This window comes from Rhinolophus ferrumequinum, chromosome 7 (assembly GCF_004115265.2).
Source record: "Rhinolophus ferrumequinum isolate MPI-CBG mRhiFer1 chromosome 7, mRhiFer1_v1.p, whole genome shotgun sequence".
NCBI classification, from domain to species: domain Eukaryota; kingdom Metazoa; phylum Chordata; class Mammalia; order Chiroptera; family Rhinolophidae; genus Rhinolophus; species Rhinolophus ferrumequinum.
Genome location: NC_046290.1, coordinates 12,545,844 through 12,558,639, shown reverse-complemented (window position 1 = coordinate 12,558,639; position 12,796 = coordinate 12,545,844).

The window sequence follows — 12,796 nt, the reverse complement described above, 5'->3', positions numbered from 1 at the left end:
AGCCTTGGGTGGAAAAGTGGCTCAGCAATTACAATTTTACTTACTAAGTTCTGTAATAATGGCCAGCATAGAATTGAAAGAACAGATGTGGAGGATTTCCCATGAGAGATAATGTTTAAATTGTGTTTGAAGGTGGCATTTGGTTACCCATATATTATATGGGGTAACCACATTTTATTGAAAGCCTCTAGTATATGTAAAACATGAATGCATGATATGAGAATGTAAGCTTTATAACACAGTAGGGATTTCTTATTTACTGAAGTGTCTCAAGCATAGCAAATTGACATGAAGTAGATATTTGATTAATATTTGCTGAATGAAAGATAAAATGTGGTGGATTTGAGCAACAGCAATTAGTTTGGTACTGCTGAAGGAAATGTATTTGGGATAGAAGCTGGCTCTGGTGTGTTTAGACAGCAGAGTAATAACAGAAGGTGGTGATGGTGTGTAGAAAGAGACAGGTAAATGTCCAGGACTGTGTTTTGTTCATGGCTGCCTCTCCTGAATTGGCAAATAAACTTGACTATGCAGAGTAGAGGTGGAAAGTTAAAGACAAAGGAAATAAGACAAAAAGCTTCTTCTGCTCTATGATTCCTGAGATCTGGGAACTTTTCTGGGTCCTCAATACCCTGGCAAGTTGTTCGAATTCAGAGGAATTTATTAAGAAACCACACTACTTCCATAATTTTAATTCTGTTATTTTGTCTGCCTTATCTTTATTGGGATTGTTGGGGAAGAAAGTGGAGCTATGGGTCTCTTCATTATTTAAATATGTGTTTTTCCTCCTATTAAAACATTGGCACAAGGGTCAAATGTGCCATAGTTAGATAACATAATAATCATTCTTAATTTAATGAAGAAAGATTTTAGGCAGAGGGTCAGTATTTTCAATTTTATATTCAAAGGCAGTGAGGCTAATAACAGAAAAAAAAAGGAAAAATTGAGAAGAATTTCCATAGAAGAAAGAGAGAGAAGCAAATTCATGCATTCGTTCACTTATTCTTGGTCAAAGCTGTATTGAGCGCTCATCAGATGTGACAATCTGTACTGGCCATAGGGACACAGGTGACAAGAAGGCAAACTGAATCTCTGTCCTTGTGAGGTTTACAGTCTAAAAGAGCAGAGAAATATTGAGCTAGATGGTCCAATGAATGCTAAAAAACAAACAGAAATAGAGAATATAATGAGAGTATGACAGAACAACCTAAAGACCTATCAGAAGATGTACAATAAGTACATATAGTGAAATATAAATTTCAGTAGAAATTAATGAGATGGAGGAGAAAAAAGCTGTCCTAGGCAAAGGGTATAGCTCAAATAAGACCTTAAAAAGAGATATGAACAGAAATGACTGCGTTACAGGGTGAGAGCGGGAAATAGTGAGGAATGAGGCTGCAGAAATAGGCTGGGGAAAATGTAGAATTTTTTTGAAGTCAAGAAATACTCTTAAAGGGAAGGTAAATTGAAAGAGGGAAAAAAATGAATGAATGTAGAAAACACGTGGTTAAACACTTTGACTAGATTAGACAATGATTCTTGCGTTTCCCTGAAAATAAGACCTAGCCAATCATCACTAATGCGTATTTGGAGCAAAAATTAATATAAGACCCAGTAATTATATATTATATTATATTAATTATATTAAATTATATTATATTATATTATATTATATTATATTAATTATATTACATTATATTACATTATATTATGTTATAGACCCGGTCTATATTATGGTAAAATAAAACCAGGGTCTTATTTACATTTTTGCTCCAAAAGGCGGCATTAGAGCTCATTGTGGACTAGGTCTTATTTTCGGGGAAACACAGTTGTTGTATCTGAAGTGATAGAAGAGATAAATAATTTTTAAATATTTTGGTGTTAGAATCAACAGGAATGGGAATTAGTGATTGAAATGAAAGAAAAAAATTGACTTTTAAGACTGCATTAATTTTCCCTAGAAGGTAGCCCTAGGCTAGCCTTTTCAGTTTTCATATTCTGAGATATTATATATCCTATTGTATAAGAAAATATAATATAGGAACATTAATATATTATACATATATACTACCTTGTATTTAGGTTACTTTGTGTGTGTGTGTATTTCTCTCTCTCTCTCTCCACACACACACACACACACACACACACACACACACACACACACACACACACAAGCATGTCCTAGATATCCAGGTGAGCCTTATGTGCAACCACAAGTATGCTTATAAGAAGGAGGCAGAGGGAGATTTGTTACAGGCAGAAGAGGAGAAGGAAATGTGCCCCTGGAGGCAGAGATTACAGTGATGCCGCCATAAGACAAGACATGCTGGCAGCCATCAGAAACGGGAGGAGGGCACGAATGGCTTTTTCTCTAGTCTCCAGAGGTCCAGCTGACATCTTGATTTCTATATATATCCTATATTCCTGCAGAGAGAGTTAGAGAAAAAGAGGTTTTAACAAATTGAAGCCATTTTGCAAAGGTGGCAACTTTAAAATCTGCATTGCGGCCAAAGGGCTGGAGATACAAGTAAGAGTTGATGTTGCAATCTTAAATATGAAGGCTGAAAATTCAGACATAACTTCTGTGTTGCAGTCTGGATATAAAATTCCATATTCTTTGAGAAATCTCCTTTGGTTTGGATGATGCCCATGTATATTACGGAGAATAATCAAATTTACTCAAAGTCAATTGCTTTTCAGTGTTAATCACATCTGAAAAATGTCTGTACTACAACATCTAGACTGGTGTTTGACCAAAAACACTGGACACTGTAATCTACCCAAACTGACACATGAAATTAACCATCATAAGCGCATACTATGATAGAAGAAGGAAGCAAGATATCTCGGTTACAGAGGACAAAGTGAGAGTCTGAAGGAGACAGTGCTCAAAAGTGTTGAATAATCCTGAAAGGTCAAGTAATTCAACTACTAAGAATAATCCTTTGAACTCATTTTTGTTAGTGAGTAATAGTACGAGTTTAGAGACACAGGATGAAAATGTTGATATAAGACACCAGCCATGGAGATAATCAAATTGAGAGAGCTTTATTTGGTGGCATCCATGGGACTTAAATGAATGACTGAGGTTGGTGATGGAAGAGAAAAACATCAAGGGTAGTTCCTGGGGTTAGCCTTAGTCATTGGGGTAAATGCCATTCACTAAGCATCAAAGGCAGAAGGTAGATGGATATGGGAAGATGGAGGGTCAACTACAGGCTCAGCTTGAAATATCTCAAATTGCACCTACTTAAGGAAGATCTAGTAGAGGCCAGTTGGCTTTGTGAATTAGTGAGTTTAGACAGAGAGATTTGTTAGAATGAAAAAGAGAAGAGGAGAAGTCTATTTTCTGGAGACGACAAGAGACATAAAGGATAGAAGATGGGTAAAGGATAGAAGAAAAATGGAGATATAAATGCCTCTTTTATTCTCTGTGATGACATTTGTACTAGGACTTTCTAAGTATTTACTATATTGAAACCCACATCATAAATATAAATCTATATCAGTATATAAATTAAACCTCTGATCTACCAATCTCTCACTAAAATAAAATAGTGCAGCAAAATCTATTTTCTGGCAATAATAAGTTTTTGTTTTACCCCCAGGGTTTTGGGGCCAATTCACACAAGTGTAGATTGAAATGAACTTTGGTTCCTCAGATTCTTAAGTCTATGATACAAAACTCATTTCCTATATGTAATATGTTGCCCTTTTTGTTTTTTCATTTTCTGTACTTATTTGTATAAGACTTGTTCAAAATAGATAATACTGGTTACTTTTTATTAGGGAAATAAATCATTGCTGAGAAGAAGTTGCTATGCAGAATATTTAGCTTATTTTAGTCCATTTGTCTGGAATTATTCTGTGAAATTGAATTGTGTAAAGACAGATTAGTTGAAGTGGGTCTTCATCGTAACATTAATAAGACAAGAAATAACACCAAATGTTAATATTTAAGGCTCAGTGTGTTCTACTGGAAGCTATGAAATCAACAAGATTTAGTTTTCACTTTATTTTTAAAACCACTAAGAACTTCACAACATTTAAAAACAGCAGTTTTTGCTACTTTATGGAAACAATGGTCCTATTATTTCTATTTTTCATAAATTCTATTTTCAATATTTCTTTTTCTGATCAATGATTCATTCTTTCTAGGCAGAAGAAAAAGAGCTATCAAAACAATGCCATCTTTTTTTGTGGTTAGTTTACACAAATAAAGACACAAGAACTTGATTTATTTAAAAGGTTAAATATGATCTGTCTGACTCACTAACACAAAGTTAAATAAAATTCTGGCTTCCAGAACAGGTGTAGAAATTTTCTTTTTATTTCTAAGCATAATTTTTCTAACACTACCAAACAAAGCCTGATTGGATCTTTTGTTCAGAGCTGGTTTACAAATAATTTAATGAATTATAAGTGATATATTGATCTGTTATGTTTTATGAGGTAATAATAAAGATTGTAAGGTATGACCTCTCCGTCAGAGACTTTACCACCAAAATCAAATGAAAAGGGAACTAGATGAAATACATTTGTAATCTTGGATTATATATGGTCACAGATCTTACGTTCTGTTTTATTAGAAAGATAAACCTTGTGTAGCTGAGAATTTATCATAGTTTTTAAACCCGGGCAAAGAAAATTAAATAAGATTGATGAAGGAAATCATTGCACTTTTTTTTCAGCAAAGTTACTAACTTGATCTAGCCCCAAGTTGATCCTCTGATAATACCGAAGCAAATATTTACTGCAGCAATTATCACAGGCCATTGAAATGTCATCTAAATGTCTGTCTCTCCCATATGGCTTCTCCAGTCACATTTGTATCTTTTTATTTCTTTGGATCCCTGGTATTTAACATAGAGCTAATCTTACATTACATTCCCAATATGTATTTTTGCAAAGCCTTATACTAATCCAGGTTAAGAATTGGGGTGGAATTTCTACCACAGCTTTAACAGGATTTTGGAAATGCTTTGTGAGCCTGGTTCATGAGCAGGTAGTTGTGCAATCACACACAGATTGGTGTACCATCATTGCCTGGGATTTATGGGTCTCTTTAGGTCAAGTGCTCTTTGGGAATTGTGGAATTCTGATCATTGCACCAGGGAGCTCTGACCCAGTTCCACATACACATGAAATAAAATAAAGCCCTGCACTCACTCTCTCTGTCCAAAAGCCCACATAATCCAAGAATTTGGATCAACCTCTTGTTCCACCTGCTTCCAGCAGCTACTCCACCAGTTCAAGTATTCTGTAGTTGACTTAAAGATGGAAGTTAGGCATGAGGGTTGGGTAGCCATCTTTCTAGAACCACCTGCCCCACCTCAATTTGTCAGCTCTTTCTAAATTTTTAAAAATTATAGTCTACTTCTGCTTCCATCCTTTTTTCCCCCGGTTTCTAATATTTGACCAAAACAAAACAAAACAATACAAAACAAAACAAAAAACAAACAAACAAACAAAAACAACAAAAAAAAAAACAAGAAAAAACCACTTGATTTAAAATCTGTTTGCCATGGACCTAACCAATCTTATATATTGCAGCAATATTTTTAGAAGTGATTTGCCCAGTTGTGACTGGAAGGAAACATCAAAGCATTGTAAGTAATACTCTATAAACACCAGCAGTACATTCAACGTTTTCAAAGGAAGTTCAGAAATAAAGGTAGGAAAGGGGCTGCAGTCAATAATGTGTATATGAAAGAGATTATAAAACCCTTTATGACCTCCAGAAACTCATGCTATCTATCCCACCATGCACGGATCCTGAGTTCCTGAAACCCTTCAATCTACTACTACTTTTTCACCTCCCTAAATCAGTTTAGAAACTCTGTCCTATTGTCTGTCTAACACATCATCAGGAGCTGCTGCATGCAATGTCCCCCTCTGCTTCAATGCCTGTTGCTAGTTAAGCTACCTGACCAGCTTCACCAGGCCCTCAAGATTGACTACGGTCATGGGTAAGCAAAGAAAAAAATAAGGCATTTAATAGGGCTAACTGATTGAGAGAGAAATTATAAGTTGGTCTCTCAAAAGGTAATATTAGCTCCTGATGAAACAGAGCCAGATGAAAACAACAACATTAAATTAAAATAGTAAGAGCTTTCTGAGAGCTTTGGAAATGCATTCCCTAAGGATAATTGTCTTTGCACTGACAGGGAATAGGGTGTGAACACAACATTTAATTTAGATCGAGCGTTGGACATTTCTCAGTAAAGAGCCAGGTAATAAATATTTTAGCCTTTGCTGGCCATAAGATCTCTGTTGTGATTATTCAACTCTGAGGGAAAGTCATAAGCAATACAGAAATGAATAAGCATGACTATGTTCTAATAAAACTTTATTCAAACAAGCAGGCAAAGAGTCAGATTTGACCATTGGGCTGTAAATTATAAACCTCTGAATTAGATGAGCAAGGAATGAACATATCAAAACCATGAAAATTCTGAAAGGAAATAAAATATTAGCGTTTTGGAAACCAGAATCAGGAAACCTTAATAAAAAGTATTTCACAAGAAGAGTAAAAGCTACGTTAACATTAGAAAAAAATATTTGTCTTGAAGATATGCTATGGGCATGTACGCAGATTGACTTTAATAGTCACAATGGAAATTTAGAAAAAGTAGAACATCTTAAACTAAGAGAAAAGGTGGATAAATGAGTAAATGCTGAGAATCCTGTGCCCAACGAGTAATTCTCTGTTTTTGTTTGTTTGTTTGTTTGTGTTTTGAACAAAGCCTGGAGCATAGATGTGTTTATTTTCTATGGAAGCCATAACATAATACAGCACTGTGGGTTGCTTAAACATATAAATTTATTTTCTCACAGTTCTGGAGGCTCAGGACTCCAGATCTTGGTTTCTGGTGAGAGCTCTTTTTATGGCTTGCAGACAGCCACCTTCCTGCTATGTCCTCACAGGTCCTTCCCTTGGTACATATGTGGGTGGAGAAAGTGAAATGGGTGTTCTTTGTTGTGTCTTCTTATAAGGACACTAAATCTATCAGATCAAGCCCCTGTTCTTATGACCCCATTTAACCTTAATTATTCCTTAAAGACCCCATCTCCAAATATAGCTACACCTGGTGTTTAGGGCTTCAACATAAGAATTTAGGAGAGGGGGGAGATTTCACACACATGAAATCCATAACAATAGAGATAATAATATCATAAATGTGCAGTGCTAGAGAGGATAGAATTGTGTAACTAGTGCTAATTAGAATATTTGAAAAAGAGGAAACCTACATAAAATAAAACCTAGTCAAGCCTTGGAGCTAAATGTATTACATATAATATTTAAGCAAAGGCTTAGAGTTACAGGTATATGGAAAAGGAAAAAAGAGGAAGAAAAATTAATTTAAAAATCTCTTTGGTAAGTAGGTGTTGAAGATAAATCTTTTAAATCACCCACTTTATGTGGTTTGGGATATGTTCGGGAGAGTAAAGGTAGGAGAGGATATTAAATATATTTTGCCTGTAACAATATAGAACTATATATTTCATTATGAACATTGGGGAAGAAAAGTATTCAAATTAGAAAGAAAGGTACAGGAGAAATTACCAAGAAACGTGAAGATAAAGTAAGATAAATATTAAGTTGATCAAATTAGCAATAATAGGATATAACAGAAAGGAGAAAAAAACTATGTAAAATAAATAAAACTAAAACAAGATGAAACAATGATGTAAAAGATTGATTTAGGTATCATTATTAAATTCCTCTAAAAATATTATGTCAGACAGTTTTAAAAATACCTTATTTTTATATCGTAAGGAACTTTCAGAAATTGAATGTTAAAGGAATAATAACAATTAAAAAAAAATGTGGCCAAGACAGATTTTATATAACTCACAGGCACAATTTACAATGAAGATATGTATCACCTCATAGATGCATAAATCTGCAGAGGAGCTACATGTATAAAGGGAAATGACAGACATACAAAATATTAGTAAATTATAATTGCCATCAGATATTTCAATAAACTTCTTTCAGAATTGGATAAATAAAATCATTATTCTTTAAAAAAAGTAAATAATTGCAAAATAAAACGTATAAGTAATCAGCTACGATACAATTGAATGTGCTACTATGACTACATAGAATTCCACAGCCAAATGTATTTGTCAATCATTGAATAATCAAAATCTTTCAGTTTAATACAGTATAATTTCTTTCCAAAAGCAAGTAGTTCCCCACGTACTAACACTTATCCTTTAATATCAAACTAGACTTTTAATAAAATAGCATGCAAATGAAAAAAATGATAAGATTCTATGAATGGATAATGGTCATATAAGTAAAGAATGACCTCTCTCTATAAAACTAGTCATCTTAAATAATTGTTTCTATAAAGAACATTTGATGACCTCAAATAGTATTTATGATATATATGTCTTAGTTGACCCAGCCTGCGTAACGGAATACTATAGACTGAGTAATATATAAACAACAGAAATTTATTTTTCACAAATAAAAATCCCAAGTAAACCCTGGCAGATTTGGTGTCTGTTGAGACATCCTCAGACAGCAGAAGGTGCAAGGGAGCTCTAGGGGATGTCTCTTAAAAGGTGCTTCACCCTCATGACCTAATCATCTCTCCATGGTCCCCCCTCTAAGTGCCATCACATTGGTGATTTCGTTTCAACATATGAATTTTGGACACAAACATTCTATCTATAGTGATGTATAAACAAGTCATGGTATGAAATAGCATTGCTAATAGTGTCCATAAGTGGTCAGAAAAGCATGCACTAAGTATTACTATCCTAGGGCTACCATAAACTAGGTGACTTAAAACAACAAAAATGTACTCTCTCGTAGTCTGGAGGTTAGAAATCTGAAATCAAAGTGTCAGCAGGCCCACACTCCCTCTGAGTCCTAGGGAGGTATCCTCCCTAGCCTTTTCCTAGCTTCTGGTTGCTAGTAATCCTTGGAGTTCATTGGCTTGTAGATACATCCCTACAATTTCTACCTCCATCATCATAAGACCTTCTCCCTCTGTGTCTATGTGGGACCACCATAATCCCAAATGACCTCTTGTTGATTACATCACAAAGATTCCATTTACAAATAAGGTCACAATCACAGGTACTGGGGGTTAGGGCTTCAACACCTCTTTTGGAGGAAAACATTCAACAATCCACAGTTGTTACAAGTGTTATTTCTGGGAGATGGAGCTTATAGGAATTCTGTGGTCTTTATCTGGACCTAATCATAACTTGCAAAATGAATACAAATTCACAATGAATACAAATTAATGTAAGAATTTAAAGTGATTGCTTAAAAATAAATTGAAAGGGGTCACAAAATATTTGAATATAATTCTTTAATCATATATAACTGACTTGTAAAATTTACATAGATGTTTTCAATATGAATCGATGATACAGAAATATACCAAACATGCAATTAATCTGCCTTATTGATTAGGTGCAGTTCATCAAGTCCCCCACAGAAAGCAAAAATAAAGAATCTACAAACTCACATTTAACAAGTCCTCTTTTCAATGGGGTATTCTTATATGGCCTTGCTTGTAAATTCATGACCTGCAGCGGAGAGTAGTTGGGGTCCGTTTTACCAGATTCTCCCTTCATACTAAAATATAGAAGAAATTCTTGCAATTTACCATATGCTAAGCCTCTGTCTATCTCTGCCTTCGGCACTTTTTCAAACCATAGTGTATGACCATAATTCATAATTGTAAAATTGGAAACAAACAGTACTAGACTGTTTGTGAAAATAAGTTCCATTTTAAAAGTCTCAGACACTATTTTCCCAAAAGTTGGGCTTTTAGACAGTAACGGATTTCCTTGGATGATAAGTACTATTAGTTGAAAGCAATATAATTGTGTAATTTCCAAATCCAGGAGAGGCAAACTGTCTTTTTTGGTGATGTGATTTATAATTTTACTGCATTTAGAGAATTTCCGCAAGTAGTAAGCTATAAGGAAAGATAATTGAAGGGGATTAATAATTTTCAAAATGCCAGAGGCGAAATTATAATCAAGTTTTCATACATTTAGTTAATTAACACTTGGAAACAGGTTTAATTTATGTGGAATTTAGAGCACTCTTAATAGGTTAGACACATCTAATTGCCTTTAGTACCTATAATCATCTTGATGCATAATTTGCATGGATTAAGATGAAGATAAATGATGTGAAAAAGCATTAGAATTCCAAAAATCTTGCTAAATGTTCATACCAATGTTCAAGTCTCTTGAAGAGAGCTTCAATCTGTTACTTCATTTTTAAGAACCTTGTAACTATTTATCAATAAGATAAACTTCTTGCTATAATTGATGTCAACACTATATCAAATTGCAGTAATCTACTTGCTATTTATAGAAAGTATTATAGAGATGAAAGTAAATTGCTTTTCAGAAAAGTTTAACATGGTCCTATTATGTTCAATAAACTGTGGAAGAAATATGAAGCTCAATTGTTGCTCTTAAAAAGTCTACATGCAGTTGGTAAGATAAGATTTGTTTAACAGTAAATAAAATTGTGCATTAAGTCAATGAGACAATATCCAGAAAACAGATGAGCATAAAGATGTTAACTCTTTTAAAACTACCTGGGAGAGTTATGTACTTGTAGTGCTTGTTCTGGTCTCCAGTTTGGGTATCACAGATATAAACTTATTATTTCATTCAGAGGTTACCCAGAGAAGATATTCTAAATAGAATGAATCCTAGAAACTTCTATCCAAGGAATAAACCACTTAATGTATCCAATGTAGCTTCTTTCTCACTGCAGTGAGTGAAATTCCCTTTGTGTTCTGTCATGTTTCTAATTCTTTCTTCTTTTTGTCATTTTAATAGATACCAAGAAAGGTTTTAAGAAATACCTAGCCTGTTTCTATATTTCTAAGTTAGCCTTAAAAATTGTGTTGGTTTAAATACTTTTTGAAGAATAACTTTAATCTATTCAAAATGTATACACTTTTTAGTCTTCCTCTTGAAATTAATAGAGCTGTGTCCCACTTTTTATTTTTCCTCAAAATTTTACCATCTTTTTTTTTTTTTTTTTTTTTTTAAACAACTGAAACAGAATTTAAGTGATGATCTACTTTTGGGCTCTTGTTTCCTCACTTCCCAAAATATTCAACCATCACTACCCACTCTTTCCCTTCTTCTCTAGGATTAGAGTCTGATGGCCCATTGTGTTGTGGCAATGAAAACCTCCAACTATATTTTTAAAACAATGTTTTTCAATTAGTTTCCTCATGCCAGTGAACAAAAAAAGAGAAAGAAAATAGACGGCAAAACAGGCTGTCATCAGGCAGAAATCTCCACATTCTTAGCTTTTTTTTTTTTTGCATGTAGAATTCTATAAAAGATGAAGTTTGTTTTAAATGTTAAAATGGTAATATTTATATCTCAAGAATTTGGCGTGATCTTGTTATCATTTGGAGCTAATCACAAGAATAGCAGAATTTCAGGATAAGAACACAGTATGAAGTCACCAGGCTTCTTGTCTGAAGTTCTGTTTGTTCATGTTATTTCCCTTTTGTGTGGAGCCACTATGGCTTGTCTCTTGACCTCAACTGTAGTCATTCCAGAAGGTTCTGATGTCTTCAATCAGGATCATTAATTGAGCTGATTTGTCTGTCTTCTCTGCTAATACTCTTTTGCAATTATTATTATTATTATTATTATTATTATTATTATTATCTACAATTCTCTGTAAAAAGAACAGATTTTCTATTTTTGTTTTCATTTTTCTTGGCTAGATCTAGTTGACATAGATGTCTTGCTTCCCAGGAGTAGAGTCCCATTCCTACTCAGTTTGTGTTCTGTTATCATGGTCCTACTCTGTAAGTAGGTTTTTACAAACATGGAAATGGTATGCAAGGTGGTGGGCTGACATTGAATGGTTCTCAAACACATATATTTATCTCCAGTTAAAACACCTACTCAGAAACAAAGGGGCAGGTAAGTGAGTTGGACATGCCTCTTCTGACCCTCCCCTCTGTCATTTAATATCACCCTGTAGCCATGAACCTCTAGGAGAGAGAAAGACACCTCTCTCGAGTTCATTCAACAGAGTTTAGACTCCTACGGATGTCTCAGTAAACCCAGAATAATGAACTGAGAATGTACAGGGTAGTATTTAATTGTCTATTAGATACGGGACACTTGAGTCATTGGAAATATAGTTTGACCATGTAAAATTGTTGATTTTATAGATCAAATTGACCAAATAACAACAATTTCATATGATTTAAATTAAGAGATCAAAAATGAAAACATGACCTAGAGCAAGTCTACGTAGATAGCAAAAATATGAAAATTGAGGAATTATTTGTATTTAGATCCTAATCTAGCAAGAAATTCATTAGATCATAAAAGAAACAAGCATTATTCAAAGATCATTTGAAAGTTTTTGTTTAAATTTAGGGGATTTTGAAGTATTTTATTTATGATGTCAAAATTTACTAGGTTTATATGGACTTTGTTTGGTCTTCAATCCAAGGTGGATAATACATGGCCATTTTTCATGAACCAATATGATCAAATCCATTTTGGGGTGGTGATATAATCTGTGTTCTGTATTTCTTTGCTCAGTTGTATATGTCTAGTTCTCTTTAATCTTTATTTTGAAAATGGCTGCAAAAAAGCCTTTTTTTAATTTTAAAATTGACAGGTTTTATCTGTAGTATAGATTGCAAATTATTTTGAGTAATTTTTGTTCCATTAATATTTCAACTCTAAATTAAACCAAAATGTCATATTGAAAATACCCATTTTTTTTCTTAGCCCACAGCTAGCAATCTTATGAACT